The sequence below is a fragment of the Arachis hypogaea genome, chromosome 11, assembly GCF_003086295.3.
Source record: "Arachis hypogaea cultivar Tifrunner chromosome 11, arahy.Tifrunner.gnm2.J5K5, whole genome shotgun sequence".
Taxonomy (NCBI): Eukaryota; Viridiplantae; Streptophyta; class Magnoliopsida; order Fabales; family Fabaceae; genus Arachis; species Arachis hypogaea.
The window spans coordinates 98,356,018-98,380,960 of record NC_092046.1 but is presented as its reverse complement, the minus strand read 5'-3'; the positions used below and the strand labels follow the sequence as shown (position 1 = coordinate 98,380,960).

At 37.7% G+C, this 24,943-nt stretch overlaps 1 non-coding gene across 1 annotated transcript; it reads left to right on the top strand.

Moving 5' to 3' along the window:
* Window positions 1-23,138: 23,138 nt before the first annotated feature.
* Window positions 23,139-23,242, top strand: LOC112724461 (small nucleolar RNA R71). Its single transcript, XR_003163622.1, has one exon. It is a non-coding gene; the product is annotated as a small nucleolar RNA R71 (small nucleolar RNA).
* Window positions 23,243-24,943: the final 1,701 nt, after the last annotated feature.

The window sequence follows — 24,943 nt, the reverse complement described above, 5'->3', positions numbered from 1 at the left end:
TAAATAAAACTTTTTGCTATTGTTTTTACATCTTGGAATCTAGGAATCCTTAGATCATTTTGTACACGTTTAGGGGGCTGGCCATTCGGCCATGCTTGGACCTTCATCACTTATGTATTTTTAATGGTAGAGTTTCTACACACCATAGATTAAGGTATGGAGCTCTGCTGTTCCTCATGAATTAATGCAAAGTACTATTATTTCTCTATACAATTCAAGCCTATTTCTTCTCTAAGATATTCATTCGCACACAAGAACATGATGAATGTGATGATTATGTGACGCTCATCCTCATTCTCACTTATGAACGTGTTCCTGACAAACACTTCCGTTCTACAAGCAAACAAGCTTGAATGCGTATCTCTTAGCCTCCTGATCTACGATCAGAGCCTTCGTGGTATATGCTAGAATTATTGGTGGCTATTCTTGAGATCTGGAAAGTCTAAACCTTGTTTGTGGTATTCCGAGTAGGATCTGGGAAGGGATGGCTGTTACGAGCTTCAAACTCGCGAGTGCTGGACGTAGTGACAGACGCAAAAGGATTACTGAACCCTATTCCAGTATGATCGAGAACCGACAGATGATTAGCTGTATGGTGACAGCACATTTGGACCATTTTCACTGAAAGGACGGGATGTAGCCATTGACAATGGTGATGCCCAACATACAGCTTGCCATGGAAAGGAGTATGAAGGATTGGATGAAGGCAGTAGGAAAGCAGAGATTCAGAAGGAACAAAAGCATCTCCATACGCTTATCTGAAACTCTCACCAATGAATTACATAAGTATCTCTATCTTTATTTTACGTTTTATTTATCTTTTAATTATTAAAACTCTATAACCATTTGAATCCGCCTGACTGAGATCTACAAGGTGACCATAGCTTGCTTCAAGTCGACAATCTCCGTGGGATCGACCCTTACTCACATAAGGTTTATTACTTGGACGACCCAGTGCACTTGCTGGTTAGTTGTGCGAAGTTGTGAAGAAGAACTAAGATTATAAACGTGCGTATTAAGTTTTCAGCGCCGTTACCAAGGAATGAACAATCACAATTTCGTGCACCACTGCCACAGTGTTGTCTTCCTGGAGCTGCGAGCATTCATCAATATAATGACTATAATCAGCACAGATCATGCATACTCTTTGTGGAACTAACTGTTGGCTTTCTTGTTGTGAAGGCTAAGCTTGTTGTGCCTGTTGTTGATTTAACTGCATCTGCTTCAGTAGGTTGGTCATTTCACATATACTCTGGGTGAGAGCAGTAGTCTCTTTGCTAGAGGAAATCTCTGCAGCAGCTTTGGGATGGTTGCGCCTCTGTCTGTGATTCCTAGTGGACTCAGCTAAGTCGCTGATCAGTTGCCATGCTTCATCTGCGGTTTTGTACTTTTTCAGAGAACCATTACTGGCACCTTCCAGTGTAGTCTTATCCTGGGGGTTCATGCCTTGGGTGAAGTAGTTGATCAATACTAGTTTACCAATCATGTGATGGGAACATGCATCCAGGAGATTGTTGAAGTGCTCCCAATATTCATTGAGAGTCTCTGATTCACCTTGAACAATGCAGGAGATCTCTTTTCTCAGTCTTTCTATGACTTCAGCTGGGAAGTACTTTTCCAAAAATTCTCTCCTGAGTGTATCCCAGTTGGTAACAGTTGCTTCAGGTTGGGAGTAGTACCACTCCCTCGCATTTCCCTCAAGAGAAAACGGAAAAGCGGTTAACAGAATAGAAGTTTCATCTGCACCATGACGCCTAATAGTAGAACAGGCTGTCTAAAAATCCCTAAGGTGCTTGATAGGCTCTTGAGCAGGTAAGCCATGAAACTTGGGCATCAAGTTGATCAGTGTGGTTTTTAGTTCAAAATCTGCAGCTGCAGTCGGGTGATGCGCTTGATACGGATGCAGTGTAAAATCTGGGGCTCCTGCCTCCTGGAGAGTAATCCTCCTAGGTGCTGCCATGTTTCCTGCACGTAAATCAACTGGATCAGTAGTAAATGAGCTTGTCTCGCTCTCAGATGGTGGTTCAGATTCACCCTCAGATGAGACTGGTGAATTGATAATAATCACTTCACCACCCTCAGAGGCTAACCGACGTCGAGTTCGTCTAATATGTGAAAGAATTCTTTCAATTTCAGGAACAAATGGGACTAAACTCGGATCAAGCAATGAACGCGTCATTCAATGAGAAAGACATGTAGCTCATGGTAACAGAAATAAAAATAAAATATATACACTAATTAATAATTTAGCACATTATTGTAATTCCCCGGCAACGGCGCCAAAAATTGGTGCGTGGCAGAAGTTAACCAATTTAGAGATTTCAATTAAGAGGACAGCGTTGCACGTATAGCGCTTAACCGGCTAAGATCTGCCTCACCAATTTAAAAAGGGTTGTCACAAATTATAAAAATAAAATACTGGGAGTATGAGTCCCAGGTCGTCTCCCAACGAGTTGCAGGAAAGAGTGCTATTTTATTAACTAGGGGTTTTCAGAAAAATTAAGTTTTGATAACGAGTAATTAAAATGATAAAAAAAATAAAGCAATAAAAACAAACTAATGATCTTCTCAAGGCCTTGAATGGGGGAATAATTAAATGGAATTTTTATCCTTGTTGGGATCTTCTCAAGTGTAGTGTAAAAAGGGTATTGTTCTCACTCTCACCCTCAAACTCTAGTCCTCTCCCTTGGGGTGGTCTAGTGCTTGTAGGTATGGAATTAGCTAAGAACGTCCAATTCAACCAAGCACATAAGCATTCCAACACAAGTATCTCCTCTTAATCAACCCCATGTCAAGTAGAAATTCTACTCCATTGACATGAAATTAATAATCATAAAAATATGAGAAGACATAATTAAATAAAATAAAATAGAGAATTAAAATTAATTAAAATAAAAATAACTTTATATATTAATAAATTCAAAACATAACATAATTATCTTAATAGAGTCAATGAGTAACTAATTAAAAATAAGGGAGTAAAAAAACAAACTAAAGTAATGTCTTCAACGGAGGTAATGACTCTCAGCATCCAAAACATCCAAGCAAAAGCATAAACTATCAATCTGTTGCAAATCTAAAAACTCAAATCTAAAACTGATGTTGAAAAAGGGGAAGTAATCCTAAGGGTGATGAGCGGATAATTTATACGCCTTTTGTCATTATTGTTAGTATGTTTTTAGTATATTTTAGTTAATTTTTATTATGTTTTTATTAGTTTTTATTTAAAAATCACATTTCTGGACTTTACTATGAGTTTGTGTGTTTTTCTGTGATTTCAGGTATTTTCTGGCTGAAATTGAGGGACCTGAGCAAAAATCTGATTCAAAGGCTGAAAAAGGACTGCAGATGCTGTTGGATTCTGACCTCCCTGCACTCAAAGTGGATTTTCTGGAGCTAAAGAAGCCCAATTTGTGCGCTCTCAATTGCGTTGGAAAGTAGACATCCTGGGCTTTCCAGCAATATATAATAGTCCATACTTTGCCCGAGATTTTATGGCCCAAACTGGCGTTCCAAGTCAGCTCAAGAATTCTGGCGTTTAACTCCAAAACTGGCACAAAAACTGGAGTTAAACGCCCAAACTGGCACAAAAGCTGGCGTTTAACTCCAAGAAAAGTCTCTACACATGGAAGCTTCAATGCTCAGCCCAAGCACACACCAAGTGGGCCAGGAAGAAGATTTCTGCATTAATTACTCATTTCTGTAACCCTAGGCTACTAGTTTTCTATAAATAGGACCTTTTGCTATTGTATTTTCATCTTTGAATTATCTTTTGTTCATCTTTGGACGTGTAGTTCTTAGATCATGGAGGCTGGCCTCACGGCCATGCCTGGACCTTGTTCTTATGTATTCTCAATGGTGGAGTTTCTACACACCATAGATTAAGGTGTGGAGCTCTGCTGTTCTTCATGAATTAATACAAGTACTATTGTTTTTCTATTCAACTCAAGTCTATTTCTTCTCCAAGATATTCATTCGTTCTTCAACTTGATGAATGTGATGATCCGTGACACTCATCATCATTTTCACCTATGAACATGTGCCTGACAACCACCTCTGTTCTACTAGCAATGGCTTGAATACGTATCTCTTGGGTTTCTAATCTAAGATTGGAACCTTCGTGGTATAGACTAGAATTATTGGCGGCCATTCCTGAGATCCGGAACATCTAAACCTTGTCTATGGTATTTTGAGTAGGATCTGGGACGGGATGACTGTGACGAGCTTCAAACTCGCGATTGTGGGGCGTGTGACAGATGCAAAAGGATCAATTGATCCTATTCTGACATGATCGAGAACCGACAGCTGATTAGCCGATGTTGTGACAGAGCATCAGGACCATTTTCACTGAGAGGACGCGATGTAGCCATTGACAACGGTGATGCCCAACATAAAGCTTGCCATGGAAAGGAGTATGAATGATTGGAAGAAGGCAATAGGAAAGCAGAGGTTCAAGGGGAACAAAGCATCTTCATACGCTTATCTGAAATCCACCAATGAATTACATAAGTATCTCTATCTTTATTTTATGTTTATTTTCATCACCTTAAACTCCATAACCATTTGAATCCGCCTGACTGAGATTTACAAGATGAACATAGCTTGCTTCAAGCCGACAATCTCCGTGGGATCGACCCTTACTCACGTAAGGTTTATTACTTGGACGACCCAATGCACTTGCTGGTTAGTTGTGCGGAACTGTGACAAAGTGTGATTCACGTTTGAGAGCTCAAAGTCTTTGGCGCCATTGTTGATGATCACAATTTCGTGCACCAAAAAGTCAATGAGGAAAAGTTTGTACTAAATGCTGTCAAGGCTATGCAACATCCAGACATTCCTGAGGAATGCATGAGCACTGACCTCATTGAATCTTTTGTGGAAGAGGTCAACGTGGCCAAAAGCCTCAAGGAAGGGTTGAATGATATCTTTAATGATACTTGATAAGAGAATTTCTTGTCGGTTTAGAATCAATTGAAACAAGAATCAATTCGCTAGTAGCATAGTCCAAACCAACAACGAATTCTCATAATCAAATGTTTAATCCAAAGAATATGTCACAATCAAAACACAATTATAATCGAGAGTATTTAGACTCCCGGGTCGTTCTCCCTAGGAACTAGTGATGGCAAGTGCATACAATTTCTGTTGTGGAAAGCAAACAGGTTTTAATGAGTGAAGTAAACAAATAAAGAGATAAAAGAACAAGACAAAATTGCAATTAATAAAGTAATAAAAGAACAAAAGAACTATGTATGTAATATAAACAAGTAAAGCTATAAAGTGATGGAAAAGTGGTTTAAAACATAAATGAAACCTTGACTTGGGATGAGTTATGGAATCCCTTCCATACCATAACAACAACTATGATAATTATGATGGATTAATCTCACTAAGAAAACCCTTAACATCGAAGGATAAGTCAAGTGAGCATAATTGTCATTAATCCACAAATCCTAGTTAACTTACCAAATTAATTGGTAAAAAGCTAGCGTTAGTGGAAACAATAACAACTAACAATCCAAGAATTATCATTAAATGCTGGACATTATGGCTCTAGTAATCTATATACTCATTTTTCCCAAGCCAAGGGGTGGAAATTATCCCATAATCAAAATTGGCATTTCATCAAACACCTAATATGCATAATCATAAAATATGGCAAAATTGGGAAAATAATGAAAGCTATAAACCACAAATGATAGCAAGCAACGAAGGCAACTCAACAAACATATAATAAGCATCAAACATCAAATTCAACAACTAGAAATCCAAAATTGTAAACTATGCATATATTGACAAGAGAAATGAAGATAGATGAAAGTGTAGAACAAGTAATGTAATTAAAAGAGAAATTAAAGAAATACTTACAATGCAATTGCTATAATCCAAAATCAAACTTGAAATATAAAATGCTACAAATCCTAATTAAACCTAAGAGAGAATTTCCTAATCTACACTACTCCTACTCCTACTATGTGTTTTTTTCTATCCTAAAGTGAGCTCCCTTTGTTATGTGTTGTTGCTCCTTCATATAGTTCTTGATTTCAGCCTCCAAGCCTTCAGAAATGGGCCAAAAGAACCCCAAAATCGTGAGTCACGTGCATTTTTAATGAAGGCATGCACTGGTACCTGTGCATACGCACAGGGAGTTGTGCGTACACACACATGGCTGTGTGCTTCTCCTTTGTTTTCTTCATGTTTTCTCCCTTTGTACATGCTTCCTTCCACTTTTGCCTTGCCAAACTTACCTATAGGACCTAAAATTACTCAACAAACATGTCATGGCATCAAATGGCGTAAAAGTGGGATTAAAATCACTAATCTAAGCTCAAAAACACATGTTTTCACATTTAGGCACAATCTAGAGAGAAAACACAAAAGCATGCTATTTAGGTGAATAAATGTGGGTTTATATGCTGAAATTCACTCAATTCCAACTAAAAATTATCATCAAATATGGATTTATCAATTCCCCCACACTTAAACCATAGCATGTCCTCATGCTAATCATAATCAAAGGAGAAGGGTAAAAGGGTAAGCAACTTATTAAAATGCGACTACCTATATGCATGCAAGTATGCTATATACTATCTATATCTATTTATCTATAATGTCCTATTGATTTGGTAAAAACAAACAATCAAATTTTCAAGTAAGAGTATAGGTATATAGGGCTTAAGCAAAGAAGTAGCTCGATGCAAATAAAATCTAAAGAATTGATTCAACTCATAAAAAAGAAGCAACTTGCAAGAATGCATGATAAGAAGGTATGGAAAAATAGAGTTGAGTAATTGAACCCTCACTAGGTGTGTATACACTCTCAACACTCGGTGTTTAGGGTTTAATCACTCAAGTCTCCTCTAATCATGCTTTCAAGGATTTGCTTTTCATCTAACAATTAACAAGTATTTGATGCATGTATGCAAGTATTAGTTTCTATTCAAAACACATATGCATTTCTTATTCCAATTTTTTTTCTTTTTCTTTGGGATAACTTTTGTCCTCCCTTATTATTTTTCTTCATTTCATTTTTTCTTTTGTTTCTCTTTTCTATTTCTCTTTTTTTTTTCTTTTTCTATGACAAATGCATACGGTTAAAGCAAATTGAAATATGAATGTGCACCCATTTTCCAAATTTTTCAATAATTATCCAAAACAAAATTTTTCTCTACCAATACTTCCCAAAATTCCTCCCATACTTAAATGACACACACATCTCAACCTAAGCTAATCAAAGATGCAATTCAAGGTAATTCATGGTTTTTCGCTTAGGGTTGTAATGTGCTAATAATTAGAACAAAGGGGATTTAAAAAGCTCAAAAGGGGTTAACAAAGGTAGATGCAAGGGTAAGGCTATATGGATGAGTAAGCAGAATTCAAAGATGGCCTCAATCATGCTAAATGCAATCACAACATCAAACATTGGAAATAAAGAATCAAGCAAAACCAAGATTACAATCATAGAAGGAGAAAAATCACGCTATGAACAAAATTAGTGGTTAAAAGGTATAACCACTCATTAAAGCTCAAAGATTCACAAGGCATTTTGTTCTATCTCTCTTCTATGTTCCATAAAAATTCATTCAAGCAAGATTAAAAAATTTTTTCCAAATCAATTCAATAGAATGCCCTAAAAACAAAATTCCTGGAAAATCATTGTTGTTTTTCACCAAAATTATTTCCCATATGTATGTATGTATGTTGTGATAGATGCAATTTCAAAAACCTCCCTAGTTCTATTCCTAATTTTTAACATCCAAAAATTAACATAAATAATTAGGACAAAATTGAACTAGGTGCTATACTATTCACATCATCCAATCACTACTTCTATTTATAAGCTATATATCATGCAAAAACAAAAATGTCAAATGTAATAACTAGAAATAGACTAAGATATATATACCAAAAAAAAAAGATGCAATGCAACAGTCAAGAGCACTCAATTATTTGCAAGAAACATAGAAAAAGAAAACAAAAAATAGAGTGCAAAGTGTTCGGAAACGAAAGTTTACGCCCCAAAAGTGGTGAATCCTCCCCCACACTTAAGCGTTGCGTAATCCTCCGTGCACAAACACAATCCGGGGAGAATGTCTCTAAGTTCCTCCACCTTCGGTTGGCGAATGCGGGGGCTTCGGTTGTGCGGAAACAGCCAAGTCCAATGTATTCTCGGCATCTCCATCCTTGGTTTCCTTCTCCTTTCCTGGCTTCTTGCCTTTATGTCCCATCCTCAAAAAGAAGGAATAAAGTATAATTAGGAATCATAGGGAAAGTAGCACAAAAAGGTAAAGGAGAGAGTAAATAAGCATTTAATTGAGGAATTTTGCATAATGGTGTGGTATGATAGAAAGATGAGCCATGTGTGTATTTCAATTATGCGCGCGGTTAGAATACACACAACGGCCGGTTAAAATGGCATCCACACAATCAAAAGTAATAATGAGTTCCTCAATTAAATAGCCTAAGATGAAACTAAGAGATGAGCATCAATTAAACATAAGCAAGCTTAGGCAATTACAACAAGAGTGAATTGAATTTAGGAAATATTGGATATTGAAGGTGTGCAAGTGAAAGAGCAAAATTGATATATAAAATAACACAACAAACAATTACTAATGCAATGATGAAAAGAAAATTACTTATTCATCCTTAGGAAAAATCAAATAATCACACGGTTAAGGTGTTTGTTACAAAAAGATGACAAACTTGATAGAATCAAGTTAAGCCAACTCAAACCAATGTAAAGCATTAACAAGGAACAAGGACCTTGTGATGTGATTATATTGACTTAAAATCCATGGTGAACAAGCAATTCAATTCAATTTACTAAATTCCATGTGCGCTCATAAAAGTTTCACCTAATATGCAACAAAATGTACATGTGCAAATCCAATTAGGTGATAGGAATTGAAGGCAAGGTATAAGTGCATTGATGAAATTCAATTAACAAGCAACCCAATCAATCAACAAGAAAACACTTGTAACTTATTTAATTACCAAGATGAAAAATGAAATACAAAGAAAACTAAGTAAAACAAGTAGAAAAACATGGAAAAAGCAAGGTAGGGGAGGGATGGAGGGGGTGGAAGTACGTTAGGGCTTAAGAAAAAATGCAAACAAAATTGGCCCAAAATAGCACCTGTGCGTACACACAGGTATGTGTGCGTATGCACACTAGGCAAAACAGCGGAAGGTGTGCGCTCGCACAAAGTGTGCGACTGCTCTGAACAGAACGGGGATATAGAAGTGTGTGCACGCACAGAAGACTCTTTTTTTTAATGAAGGATCATGTGTGCGTGCGCACGCACAAGAGCAAAAAGGGGTAGCGGTCACACGCACAAGCTGTGCCAACGCTCCCAACAGAGGGAATGTATTGACGTGTACGCGCGCACAGATCTGTGCGCTCGCACAAGGAGTGCGAATAAGGGGTGCGTGCGTAAGCACAAGTATGTGCGTATGCACAAAGCCCAAAACACCGGGCAATGCGCATGCACAATGTGTGCTGGTGCTGCGAACAGCAGGCATAAGGGTGTGTGTGCGTATGCACAGATTGGTGCGTACGCACAGAAAGTGAAATTTTGTTGTTGTGTGCGTGCGCACAGTCTTTTGCGCATGCACATGCCCTTTTTTCCCGAAAATTTTTTTCTTCAAAATTCTAAGGTATTAAACCTTAGCTCAATAAAATTGAACCCCAAAATATTCAAAACATCACAAAATCATGATCTGTACACAAATTAAGATATCTAAGCTCAAAAGTGAACTAATCCTAAGCTAACTAAGACAAGCAAACATGCAATAAACTAGGACTATAAATAAAGAGAAAAGGGGTAGGAAAGATGTTACCATGGTGGGCTGTCTCCTACCTAGCACTTTGGTTTATATTCCGTAAGTTGGACTCTTTGAGGAGACTGTTGCTAGGGTGGCTTGTGTTTCCACTCCTCCTTGAACCTCCATCCATGCTTGGTCCTTAAAGCTCCTCCAGGATCCCATATTCTAGGCATCCGGTCACCTTCATGTTGATTTCTATGCTCTAAGCCGGATGGACAAGCTCTCAATTTACCCTTGTAGCACCCCAACATTCTTTGGAAACTACCCAATTGTGCTTCACACCATATTTGAACTCCAAGTCTTGAATTGATTTTCTTGAAGTACCTTGGATTCATTTGGCAACCAACATCCTTTCCTCCACTATGCACCAACCCAAGAAGGATCTTGTGTTGGTAATTCGTTTTCAAGATAGCATATTGATGGAGGCCAATAAAGTTCAATGGTGAAATTGGCACCCACTCAATGTATTCTTGGTTGTCAACTCCTTCCTTACTAACCTCTTCCTCCTCTTCTCCATCACTCATATCATAATAAGGAGGTTGTGAAAAGTCTACCTCCATGTCTACCTCAAACTCAATGGGAAAAGGCTCATTACGCTCATTAAGGGGATTGATCAAGGAGGATAAAAAATCATTAATGATGGAATCCTCATCTTGATCAATCTCCCTCATATCTCTCTTTCTCTCTTCCAATGCACATACTTCCCTTTCTCCTTCTTGTTTCACTTCATGCTCTAACCCTTCTTCTTTCCCTTGTGGCTCCATGCTCTCCTCTTCTCTACGCTCTTCAATTGTTCTTCCACACTCTCTAAGAGGAGTGTCTTGATTGGATGAGCGTAGAAGAACCAAGCGATTCACCGCTTCGGATATGGTGGCCATGAATTGCCCTTGAGTATTTCGGAATCCTTATTTTTCTTGGAGAAATGCTTGAAGGTCTTGTGGCTCTTCTTGGGACAAGGGTTGGAAAACTTCATATTGTGGTGAAAAAGAAGTTTCATTGTTTAGGAGAAAGGTTGTATATGTGGGAGGTGGCTCATATTGGTAAGTGTCTTGAGGTGGTTTGTAAGAATATGGTTGTTGGTATTGGTGTGGTGTTTGAAAATGTGGTGATTGAGGGTTATGTTGAGGGTAGGGGTTATAGGCATATGGTGGTGAAGGTATGTAATCATTGTGAAATCCACCATATCCTTGGTTTGGGTATGCATATTGGGAAAGGTTTGGTTCATTGTAGTATAGAGGAGGTTGCTCCTTCCAAAATTTATGCTCCAATCCCATGATGCAATCTAAATTTGAAGTTATCAAGCCCTACAAAATGATCACAACCAAACTCCAAACCAAGGGGGTGATAACTCATAAAGAAAATAGAAAATAAAAACTAAAGGCATCAATTAACATAATAAACAAAATCCTAATTACCAAAAAAAAGCAAACAAACAACCAAAAAGTATCTATTCACACTATTCACATATTTACAACAACTAAAACTATAACACTTATGGCGCTAGTTCCCCGGCAACGGTACCAAAATTTGATAAGAGAATTTCTTGTCGGTTTAGAATCAATTGAAACAAGAATCAATTCATTGGTAGCATAGTCCAAACCAATAATAAATTCTCATAATCAATTGTTTAATCCAAAGAATATGTCACAATCAAAACACAATTATAACCAAGAGTATTTAGACTCCCGGGTCGTTCTCCCTAGGAACTAGTGATGACAAGTGCATACAATTTTGGTTGTGAAAAGCAAAGAGGTTTTAATGATTGAAGTAAACAAAAAAAGAGATAAAAGAACAAGACAAAATTGCAATTAATGAAGTAATAAAAGAACAAAAGAACTATGTATGTAATATGAACAAGTAAAGCTATAAAGTGATGGAAAAGTGGTTTAAAACATAAATGAAACCTTGACTTGGGATGAGTTATGGAATCCCTTCCATACCATAACCACAACTATGATAATTATGATGGATTAATCTCACTAAGTCAACCCTTAACATCAAAGGATAAGTCAAGTGAGCATAATTGTCATTAATCCACAAATCCTAGTTAACTTACCAAATTAATTGGTAAAAAGCTAGCGTTAGTGGAAACAATAACAACTAACAATCCAAGAATTATCATTAAATGCTGGACATTATGGCTCTAGTAATGTATATACTCATTTTTCCCAAGCCAAGGGGTGGAAATTATCCCATAATCAAAATTGGCATTTCATCAAACACCTAATATGCATAATCATAAAATATGGCAAAATTGGGAAAATAATGAAAGCTATAAACCACAAATGATAGCAAGCAACCAAGGCAACTCAACAAACATATAATAAGCATCAAACATCAAATTCAACAACTAGAAATCCAAAATTGTAAACTATGCATATATTGACAGGAGAAATGAAGATAGATGAAAGTATAGAACAAGTAATGTAATTAAAAGAGAAATTAAAGAAATACTTATAATGCAATTGCTATAATCCAAAATCAAACTTGAAATATAAAATGCTCTAAACCCTAGTTAAACCTAAAAGAGAATTTCCTAATCTACACTACTCCTACTCCTACTATGTGTTTTTTTCTATCCTAAAGTGAGCTCCCTTTGTTATGTGTTGTTGCTACTTCATATAGCCCTTGATTTCATCCTCCAAGCCTTCAGAAATAGGCCAAAAGAGCCCCAAAATCTGAGTCACATGCATTTTTAATGAAAGCATGCACTAGTACCTGTGCGTACGCACAGATGTGTGTGTGCGCACAGGTCGCTGAATTTGCACTTGTCCGTACGCACAGGGAGTTGGGCGTACGCACAGGGAGTTGGGCGTACGCACACATGGCTGTGTGCTTCTCTTTTGTTTTCTTCATGTGTTCTCCCTTTGTGCATGCTTTCTTCCACTTTTGCCTTGCCAAACTTGCCTCTAGGACCTAAAATTACTCAATAAACATGTCATGCATCGAATGGCATAAAAGTGGGATAAAATCACTAATTTAAGCTTAAAAATGCATGTTTTCACATTTAGGCACAATCTAGAAATAGAACACAAAAGCATGCTATTTAGGTGAATAAATGTCGGTTTATAAGCTAAAATCCACTCAATTCCAACCAAAAATCATCATCAAATAATGATTCATCAAGTCTCAGCCTGATTCAGAGGAACCTCTGGAAACCTCTGAGAAAAAGGAGAAACCTTGATGGGGAAAAAATCGTCAGTAAAGAATTTCACAAAAATAAGCGCGTTGTAAGTATTGTTCTAAACCGACAATTCAACCTCAATCAAATTTTATTTATTTATCTCTAAAACAAATCCAATAAAAATAAACCAAAGTATTTAAACCTCGAGTTGTCTCTCAAGGAATTGCAGAAAAGTGTAGTTATTATTGGTTATGGGAAAGTATTTTTTTGGGTTTTTAAATGTTGAACAAGGAATTTAAATGACACAAAAATAAGCTAACAATTAAGAAAAGTCCTAGCAAGGATTGATAATCGAAATTCCTATCCTCATTACCAATGTTAATTGTGATGGTAATTGTAAATTGCACTCACTTATTTAACCTCTAACAAATGAAGGAAAGTCAAGTGAGCAATAATTAACTTAACTTCACAAGTGCTAATCAAAGATTAGCATTAGTGAAGCTTAAGCCAAGTAGCAACTTTCAAACACCAATCAACAAAAGACCTTTGATAATTCAAGAGTCTCCAAATAATCAATCCAAGTTAAGAACGTAAAAAGCTAAATTAAAATCCTACCAAGCATTTTATCAAACACTTGGTAGGCACAACATAAGAACATAGAAACTAACAGGGAATATTAAATCTAAACAACCAATTGCAAACATCACACTACAAGAAAAAGGCGTATTTGTAACAAAAAAAGGGTCCATTGCAGTAAGTCCCGTTACAAAAAGTTTTTGTAACAAAAAATGAAACTGTTACAATTCAATACCATATTTTGTAACAATTTTTTCTGATACAAAAAACCAGAAGCCGTTACAAAACTGGTAACAAATTTTGATCTTGAAGGTATTTTTCGTGACAGTAAATTTTTTTCCTATCAAAAAAATTTGTTACAAAATGTAACATGATTTGGTAACATTTTTTTTCTTCAGTTACGAAAGCGAATAAGTTATTTTGTAACAACTTTATTTTTATTACAAATTACGTGCATAATTTAGTAAATTAGTTTTTAAATTAACTAATATAATAACGCTTTTATAAGCTAGTTTACATCTATTTAATATGCAAAAACATACATAAGTCAAACAAGATCCTTCTAGCTAAAATTGTCTTGAAACAAAATAACATTAGCTAGTGAGTACATGGATTAGTTCAACCAAAACATAAAAGTTCTAACATAAAAGTTCAACCAAAACATAAAAGTTCTAACATGGATTAGTGTCTCTATGCATCAAAACATTCTTGAGCCCTCAAGGTTGCATATGGTCACCCTTTCAGCACTCCTGTAAATAAGAAAAATCGAAACCAAAAAGTTAGAAACAAGATATAACACTATCTATAATTTTTCCACTAAGTTTTATCCAAACTGTTTATAAAAAATTCGACAGAACCTCCCCTAAAAATTGGATATTTCCACCGTTCACGGTTCCAACAAACACAACCAATATGCAACTTATGTCTCAGCCATACCCAACCAAATTTATCAAAGCAATCAATAGGACATTTGTCATTTTTCAACCATGACACAAGTAAAATATGATAAAGAGATCCATATACAAATTAAAGTATACTAATATAAAATAGGAATTATCTACAAAAATATATTAAAAACATAAGCAACTTTAGGAGTACCTTTAGGGTCTAGTTTGTTTCATTGTCAAAGCGCGCTATGAGAGAGTTGACAATGATGCTACGATTTTAAGAAATTGCACTATCGGCAAAAATTCCTTCCGGCAAGTGCACCGGTTATCGTCAAGTAAAAACTCACAATAGAGTGAGGTCGAATCCCACAAGGATTGGTTGAGTGAGCAATTCGGATTAGAAGTGTGTTCTAGTTGAGCGGAATCAAGATTTAGATGAGAATTGCGGAATGTAAAATTTCATGAATTAAAGAGCGAGAAGCTAAATTGCTGAAATTAAAAAGGGATCGGGGTGATTGCATGAATTTAATTGCAGAATGTAAAGAGAAGTGATAGATCAGAAATGGGGAATTCATTGGGTTTCAGGAGATATTGAGATCTCCGAATCAAACATTTTTTTTCCCTTTCTCAACCAATGCATTCATTGAATTTTTCTTGGCAATCTTATATGATTGGATCCCAATCCCTTGGCTCACCAATTCTCTCTAAAAACAAACAAATTCCCAATCCCTTGGTTTAAATGTTCATAAGAAGAGATGATGCTCGATCACTGATTATACCACACAGTTTCATGAACCACAATTTGGTAGGATTACATGTCACAATATCCATCCAAACCCCAATCCAATTCGCTGTGAGAAAGCTTCTCTAGCATGAATCCTCCATTCTTTTCCCAAGGTTCCGAAGGATTCCAATTATGGATAGTTTCTTTCCCAAGACAACTAACCAATGGAATTAGATCGAGAAGCTTTCTAACAAAATTCAAGAGAAAAGATTGAAGAAGAAGATAAAAACTATTATTGATTCATTGAATTACAATAGAGCTCCCTAACCCAATGAAAGGGGTTTAGTGAGTCATAGCTCTGAATTCAATTACAAAAAGTATGAAAACTAGAAAAAGTGATCCCCCAAAATTCCCCCCCGAGTACCAACCAACTTAAATTCTATCCTATTTATACACTTTCTAAATTGAGCTTCTGTTGTGTTTCTTGGGCTTTAAGGCCTTTCCCTGATTTCCTTTTGCTTTGGGTTTATGATCCATAATCCTGATGAGGCTGCTGATCCAATTCTGTAACATTCATTGAGCCAACTTAGTGATAATCAAGTAATGACACATGACTCAACAATTTGAAATTCCAGACTCATCAATTCTTCAGGCCCAATCCCATAAACCATGATATTCAATTGGGTTTCATACCAGAGTACGTTTAAGTTAATGTTTGTGCTCAAATGCTAACTTAAACTGCAATATCTTTGGCCCAGAAACCTTTTCAATTAGTGGCGTTTAAGTTGCAGTTTAAGCTTAAACTGCAACTTAAACGTTGGACACTCCTGGAGGTGGTATAATTCAAGCACGTTTAAGCTTCAGTTTAAGGTTAAACTGAAGCTTAAACGTGGAAATGGAAGAAGGCAAGTCTGGAGTGTGGAGTTGTCGAACACGTTTAAGCTTCAGTTTAAGGTTAAACTGAAGCTTAAACGTGGAAATGGAAGAAGGCAAGTCTGGAGTGTGGATTGTCGAACATGTTTAAGCTTCAGTTTAAGGTTAAACTGAAGCTTAAACGTGGAAATGAAGAAAGCAACCCTGGAGGAGAATGGTCGAACACATTTAAGCTTCAGTTTAAGGTTAAACTGGAGCTTAAACGTGGAAATGGCTCCCTGGTGCATTTCTCATTTCTGGTGTTTAACTTCCAGTTTAAGGTTAAACTGGAGGTTAAACGCCACTTTCAGCTTTTCCTCAGCTTTCATGATTTTGGCGTTTAAGCTCCAGTTTAAGCTTAAACTGGAGCTTAAACGCCACTGATAGTTCCCAGCATTATATGGCTTGGTAGTTTGAGTTCCAGTTTAAGCTTAAACTGGAACTTAAACTCCACATGTGATATTCAAGCTTCCTTTATTGATTTTGTTGCTTCCTTGCCTAGCCTCTTCTTCCCTGAAATCATCCAAACAATTGCATCAAAGTCTTGCAAAATTTCATGAGAAATCTTCCATTCATAGCATTCAAGTAATATAACTAAAAACTCATGGAATTTGCATCAAAATCATACTGTTTGGATGGTTCATTGCTTTGTTATTCATTTAACCATTCTTGGTTACTTTAAGCTCAAGAAAATGCATAAAACAACTAAAACTAACAGAAAAATGCTAGTGAAACTAGCCTAAGATGCCTTGGCATCACAACACCAAACTTAATGCTTGCTTGTCCCTAAGCAAGTCTTGAGTTATTTGAGAGGAAAGTATGAAACAGAAAGCAATTACATTGGCTATATTAGCAAGCATTTGAAGTTCATCAAAAGGGTTTTATGAAGAAAGTTGCAGCATCACTTTTTCATTCTTAACAGGTAAGATTATCACTTTTTCATTGCATCCATCAAACACTGCTATGGTCTCTTGTTATTCTTATGTCCTTGGCACTTTTCTCTTCTTTGTTTTTCTTTTCTTTTTTCTTAGAGCTCCTTTGCTCCTTGTTTTCTTAGTGTCATGTGTTGCACAAGCCTTTGGCATTTTCTTTTTCTTATCAGTGCACTACACATATCCACTACAGGCATTTTAGTTCACATTTCTTCTTGAGACATTGGTGCCCAGCACCTCTTTGTGTGACTAAATGTTTTGTATTTAGGTTGCTCTTGATAATGGACTTTTGGTTGATAATCCCGGGTTAGTTAACCCAAGTTACCAAGTGTTGAAACACTCCTCAGAACCTATTCATCCAAGCATATCCTTAATACATAAACACCACAGGCATTTGTCTCAGAAGTTCAAACCATTGGTGCCTAGCTTATTTTCTCAAAAATTTTTTTTTTTTTGGTTGCCCTTTTTCAGTGGCTTTTTCTTCTTCTTTTTCTTTCTTTTTCATGGCCAAAGACATTTATTCATCAAGATCCATAGACAGTATTCAAACTTCTACACAAAAATGATAATTCTACACTCAATTTCCAGTGATCTGACTAAACAATCAAGCATGCATACCACCACTTAATTCTACTTGATTTGTCACTAATTGAGCCAAGCTACTTTTGTTCAAAATTTTCTTTTATTTTTGGAAACAGAACAAGCATGGCAAGCATTTGTTTAAGAAGGTGAAGTTATATCCAAACATCTAGGCATTCACTTTATTCAAAGCAGTAAACAGACACTCATACTAAAAACTTCACATTTCAGAAAGATTCAACAATTACAGTTTAAACCAGAACAAGCATGCTTTTGTTTGCCTTTTAAAGAATGGTCAAGGAACACCACCACCTTGTGAAATTTCTTGTTTTCTCTTTGTTGCCAGGAAACAATTTGATTTCTCCTTCTTCTCCTAGTTGTTGCTTCATGTTCTTTCTCAGATCCTTGTTTCCTTTCCTGCAAAGAGTGATGAAGTTGCTTGCTTCTCAAGCACTTGAGTGGTTAGCTCAACTATGTATGGGCAAGTGTCTGAGTCTTAAGTTGGTGTGTGAACACCAAACTTAGTCTCCTACTTACTCCTCTGCTCTTTGAGTCCTTGAATTCTCCTTGGAATGAAGTTGCTGCTAAGGATTTTAAGCATTCCTGTGATTGCTTAGAATGGTTGTTCCTTTCATATAATTCAAAGGTTGTTGTGTTCAGTTGATCTGTGTGGTGGAACACCAAACTTAGAGTCACACATTCCCCTTTGAATTATTGATCCATGAATTCATTGTTTGGTGTGAAACACCAAACTTAATTCTTTGCAATGCACAGAAACTACTTCACCTTTTTATTGAAACAAATAAAAGAAACAGCAAGGGAGTATTACCTCAGGTTGGGTTGCCTCCCAACAAGCGCTTCTTTAACGTCATTAGCTTGACGGTCAGCTTCCTCAGTTGAGGTGATATTTAACTTTGTCCTTCTCCTCCACATCTCCCAAGTAATGTTTGAGTCTTTGACCATTCACAGTGAAGGTTCGTTGTGACTTTTCTTCCATGATTTCTACTTGTCCATATTGGGAAACCTTGGTGACAAGGAATGGTCCAGACCACCTTGATTTTAGCTTCCCTGGAAATAGCTTCAGCCTAGAATTGTAGAGCAATACTTTTTGTCCTTCTTCAAATTTCCTTGGGGCTATGTTGCTGTCATGCTTCTTCTTTGCTCTTTCTTTGTAAATTTTGGCATTCTCATAAGCTTCAGCTCTGAATTCTTCCAACTCTTGAATTTGCAACATCCTTCTTTCTCCAGCAGCTTTGCTGTCCAAGTTCAAGAGTTTCAAGGCCCAGAATGCCTTGTGCTCCAACTCCAGTGGCAAATGGCAAGCTTTTCCATATACTAGTTGGTAAGGAGACATTCCAATTGGTGTTTTGAAAGCTGTCCTATATGCCCAAAGAGCATCATCTAGCTTAATCGACCAGTCCTTCCTTGAAGTTCCCACAGTCTTTTCCAGGATTCTTTTGAGTTCCCTATTAGATATTTCGGCTTGCCCACTTGTCTGTGGATGGTATGGTGTGGCTACCTTGTGTTTGACTCCATATTTTAGAAGCAATGCCTCTAATGGTTTGTTGCAGAAGTGGCTTCCTCCATCACTGATGATTGTTCTTGGAACCCCAAAACGGCAAAAAATGTGTTTTCTGAGGAAGTTCATGACTACCTTATTATCATTGGTTGGAGTTGCTATTGCTTCAACCCATTTGGAGACATAGTCTACTGCCACAAGAATGTAATTATTTGAGTATGAGGTGGGAAAGGGTCTCATGAAATCTATCCCCCATACATCAAACAATTCAAGTTCCAGAATGAATTGTTGTGGCATTTCATTTCTTCTTGGCAGGTTCCCCGCTTTCTGGCATTCATGGCAGTGCTTCACTAGTTCCTTTGCATCTTTGAAGATAGTGGGCCAATAAAAACCACACTGCAACACCTTAGCTGCTGTTCTTTCTCCTGCAAAATGTCCTCCATAAGTGGAGCCATGGCAGTCCCATAAGACTTCCCTTCCTTCTTCCTCTGATATGCATCTTCTGAGTATGCCATCCGAACATTTTTTGAACAAGTATGGTTCGTCCCAGATGAAGTATTTGGCATCATTTACCAATTTTTTCCTTTGATGCTTGTTAAATTCCAACGGCAAACTCCCAGTGGCCTTGAAGTTTGCTATGTCTGCAAACCAGGGTGCTTTGTGAATTACCATGAGTTGTTCATCAGGAAAGCACTCATTTATATGTGTGCTTTGTGCGCTTCCTTCTTCACATGGTATCCTTGATAAATGGTCTGCCACCTTGTTCTCTACACCCTTCTTGTCTTTGATTTCAATGTCAAATTCCTGCAACAAAAGAACCCATCTAATAAGTCTTGGTTTGGATTCTTGTTTAGCAAGTAAGTATTTTAAAGCTGAATGATCAGTGAAGACAATGACTTTAGATCCAACGAGATAGGATCTAAATTTGTCAAATGCAAAGACTATTGCCAAGAGTTCTTTTTCAGTGGTTGTGTAATTCCTTTGGTTATCATTCAAGACTTTACTGGCATAATAAATCACATGTACCAAATTGTCTTTCCTTTGTCCTAACACTGCCCCAATAGCAAGGTTTGATGCATCACACATCAGTTCAAAAGGTAAGTTCCAATCAGGTGGGGCAATGATAGGTGCAGAGGAAAGTTTTTGCTTCAAAAGTTCATAGGCTAGCATGCAATTTTTATCAAATACAAAGGGTGTATCAGAGACAAGCAAGTTACTCAAAGGTTTGGCTATTTTAGAAAAGTCTCTAATAAACCTTCTGTAAAAGCCAGCGTGTCCCAAAAAACTCCTAACTGCCTTGACATTACTCGGTGGAGGTAGTTTTTCAATGAGTTCCACCTTAGCTCTGTCCACCTCAATGCCTCTATTAGAGATTTTGTGGCCAAGGACTATTCCTTCTGTGACCATGAAATGACACTTTTCCCAGTTTAATACTAGGTTGGTCTCTTGGCATCTCTTAAGCACCAAGGCAAGGTGGTGTAGGCAGCTAGGAAAAGAATCTCCAAACACAGAAAAATCATCCATGAAAATCTCAATAAATTTTTCAATCATGTCCGAAAAGATGGACAGCATGCATCTTTGGAAAGTGGCAGGTGCATTGCACAATCCAAAGGGCATGCGTCTATAAGCAAAAACTCCATATGGACAAACAAATGATGTTTTCTCTTGATCTCTAGGATCAACTACTATCTGATTATAGCCTGAGTATCCATCCAGAAAGCAATAGTAAGCATGTCCTGCAAGCCTTTCAAGCATCTGATCCATAAATGGGAGTGGGAAATGATCTTTTCTGGTGGCTTCATTGAGCTTCCTGTAGTCTATGCACATCCTCCACCCAGTGACAGTTCTTGTGGGTATGAGTTCATTCCTCTCATTTGGCACCACAGTTATGCCACCTTTCTTGGGAACTACATGGATGGGACTAACCCATGGGCTATCAGAAATGGGGTAGATTACCCCTGCCTGCCATAACTTCATGACCTCCTTTTGTACCACTTCTTTCATGACGGGATTCAATCTTCTCTGAGCTTGAATGGAGGGTCTAGCATCCTCTTCTAACAAGATTTTATGCATGCATATGGATGAACTTATCCCCTTCAAATCAGCTAGGGTCCATCCAATGGCATCTTGATGAGTTTGTAGCACCTTGATCAATTCTTCTTCCTGTTCTTGGCTCAGGGCAGAGCTAATGATAACAGGATGGCTCTCATCACTACCCAAGTATGCATACTTGAGATTAGGGGGCAATGCTTTGAGCTCAGGTTTTGGTGCTTCCTTCTCTTCTTTCACTCTCTCTGGCATGCTTGGCATGGTTGTTTCAGCAGCCTTGATGTCACTAACTTCAATATCCTTGGTGAACTCCTCCTCTGCCACTTCCTTTGTTGTTTCCTCAAAGGCTTCTTGTACTGCAATGTCCACTACATCCACCCTCATGCATTCCTTTAGTGATTCTGATGGATAGCTCATTGCCTTGAATACGTTAAACACCAATTGCTCATCATGCAGTCTAAGAGTGAGTTCACCCTTTTGGACATCTATGATGGCCCCAGCAGTAGCCAGGAAGGGTCTTCCCAGGATTATCGAAGCTTTGGCTTCCTCCTCCATATCTAACACCACAAAATCGGCAGGAAATATGAAATCTCCCACTTTCACCAACAAATCCTCAACTATCCCATGAGGGAATTTAAAAGTTCGATCTGCCAATTGGAGGGCCATTCTTGTTGGTTTGGCTTCCTCAATCTTCATTCTTCTCATCATTGTTAGAGACATCAAATTGATACTGGCCCCTAAGTCACACAAGGCCTTCTCCACCATGACTTCTCCTATGATGCAGGAGATTTGGAAACTGCCTGGATCCTTCAATTTCTGAGGCAATTTGTGTTGAATGATGGCACTGCATTCTTCAGTCAACAACACAGTTTCCTCATTTCTCCAGCTTCTCTTCTTGGTCATTAATTCCTTTGAGAATTTTGCATAGAGTGGCATTTGCTCTATTGCCTCAGCAAACAGAATGTTGATTTGAAGCTTCTTGAAAATCTCCAAAAATCTGGAGAATTGGCCATCCTTTTCACTTTTCATCAAACGTTGAGGATATGGCGCTTTGGGTGTATAAGGCTTCAGGACCTCTTTTTCTTTTTCTTTTGTTGCAGACGGTGTAAAAGATTGTCCCTGTTCCTTGTCTCTCACATTTTCCTTTGCTTCATCCTCTGTGGTTTCCCTTGAGATCTCCTTTAGCTTCTTTCCACTTCTGAGGTTTATGGCCTTACATTCTTCCCTTGCAATAGCCTTGGCAGCATGAGAAACGCTTGGCCCAGGGGTTTGCTTATACAAATACCCAATTTGATTTTCTAGCTTCTGGATGGCAGCTCCTTGGTTTTGCAAGTTAGAATTTACTTCTTCCTTAAAGGCTTTCAATTCGGTTATGTCTTGACCCATGCTTGCAAGCATTCCTTCTATCCTATTTAATTGATCTTGAAATTGTTGGTTCGGATTAGGTTGGGTAGGTTGATTATTTTGGCCATGATATGATGGTTGGGAGTAAGTGTTTTATGTGGCTTGGTATGATCTTTGGTTGGAGTTTTGGTATGTGGACTTGTTATGTTGGTTTTGCTGGTTTCCCCACCCAAAGTTTGGATGGTTTTTCCAGCCTGGGTTGTAAGTGTTAGAATGTGGATCATATGGTTACCTTTGTTGATTTCCTACATAATTGGCCTCTTCCCAATCACCTCCTTCAGTGCTTACTTCCTCTTGATCTTGTGTGTGTATTGCAGCCACTTGCTTTGTTTCTAATTTCCTGGTGAGCTCTGCTAGTTGCTTGGCAAACACCTTGTTTTGGGCTAAAATTGTATCAACATGGTTCAGCTCCATGACTCCCTTAGTGTTGTGTCTCTCTGAAGAATAGTAGTACTCATTCTCAGCCACTGTCTCAATCACTTCAATGGCTTCTTCCACAGTCTTTTTCCTGTTCAATGAACCTCCTGATGAATGGTCTACAGCCTTCCTTGATTCATAAGAAAGTCCATCATAGAAAATATGCAATTGCACCCAGTCATGGAACATGTCTGGTGGGCATTTCCTTGTCAAATCCTTGAACCTCTCCCATGCCTCGTAGAGAGTTTCACCATCTTGTTGTCTAAAAGTCTGAACCTCAGATCGAAGCCTATTGACCTTTTGTGGGGGGTAGAAACGTGCCAGAAACTTGCTTTCCACCTCATCCCAAGTTGTTAGGCTCCCCCTTGGGAATGATTCCAGCCACTTAGCTGCCTTGTCCCTAAGTGAAAATGGGAACAAGAGCAGTTTATAGGTATCTTCCTGGACTCCATTGGACTTCACAGTGTCGCAAATTCTCAGGAATTTTGTGAGATGTTGGTTTGGATCTTCATTAGCACTCCCACCAAATGAACAATGATCCTCCACAAGTGATATTAACTGTGGTTTGAGTTCAAAATTGTTGGCCTGAATGGGTGGTTTCTGAATGCTGCTACCACAATTCCCAGAGGTTGGGTTTATGTATGAACCAAGAACCCTCCTCTCGGGAATGGCATTGTTTCCATCAGCTCTCTCATGGTTGTGAACTTCTCTATCCATGTTGAGATCTAGAGCTTCCTCAAAATTGTCCTCAGATTCTCCTTCAAATTCTTCTTCTCCCAGTACTCTCTTCCCTCTTGCTTCCCTTCTAAGTTTATGAAGGGTCCTCTCTGGTTCGGTATAATGAGGAGTTGATGTCTCTCCTCTCCTACCTGTTATACAAAAACACAGCACAGGCAACAAACAAGTGAAATACTCTTGGTTAATGGAAGAGTATGGTTAGAGCAGTTGAGGAATTAATTCAAATAGTTAGTGAGTCAGTGAGTTAGTTGCTTGAATTTAAAGGCATAAAGAAAGAAAGCATGTAACAGAGTGCAGAAATTAAAATTCAACAAGTAACTTGAACTGAATTAACAAAGCAAGAAAAATGCTCAATCTAGTTAACTTCCAATTTGAGAATTGTCAATCGAAAACCAATCCCCGGCAACGGCGCCATAAACTTGATGCTACGATTTTAAGAAAATTGCACGATCGGCAAAAATTCCTTCCGGCAAGTGCACCGGTTATCGTCAAGTAAAAACTCACAATAGAGTGAGGTCGAATCCCACAAGGATTGGTTGAGTGATCAATTCGGATTAGAAGTGTGTTCTAGTTGAGCGGAATCAAGATTTAGATGAGAATTGCGGAATGTAAAATTGCATGAATTAAAGAGCGAGAAGCTAAATTGCTGAAATTAAAAAGGGATCGGGGTGATTGCATGAATTTAATTGCAGAATGTAAAGAGAAGTGATAGATCAGAAATGGGGAATTCATTGGGTTTCAGGAGATATTGAGATCTCCGAATCAAACATTTTTTTTCCCTTCCTCAACCAATGCATTCATTGAATTTTGCTTGGCAATCTTATATGATTGGATCCCAATCCCTTGGCTCACCAATTCTCTCTAAAAACAAACAAATTCCCAATCCCTTGGTTTAAATGTTCATAAGAAGAGATGATGCTCGATCACTGATTATACCACATAGTTTCATGAACCACAATTTGGTAGGATTACATGTCACAATATCCATCCAAACCCCAATCCAATTCGCTGTGAGAAAGCTTCTCTAGCATGAATCCTCCATTCCATTCCCAAGGTTCCGAAAGATTCCAATTATGGATAGCTTCTTTCCCAAGACAACTAACCAATGGAATTAGATCGAGAAGCTTTCTAACAAAATTCAAGAGAAAAGATTGAAGAAGAAGATAAAAACTATTATTGATTCATTGAATTACAATAGAGCTCCCTAACCCAATGAAAGGGGTTTAGTGAGTCATAGCTCTGAATTCAATTACA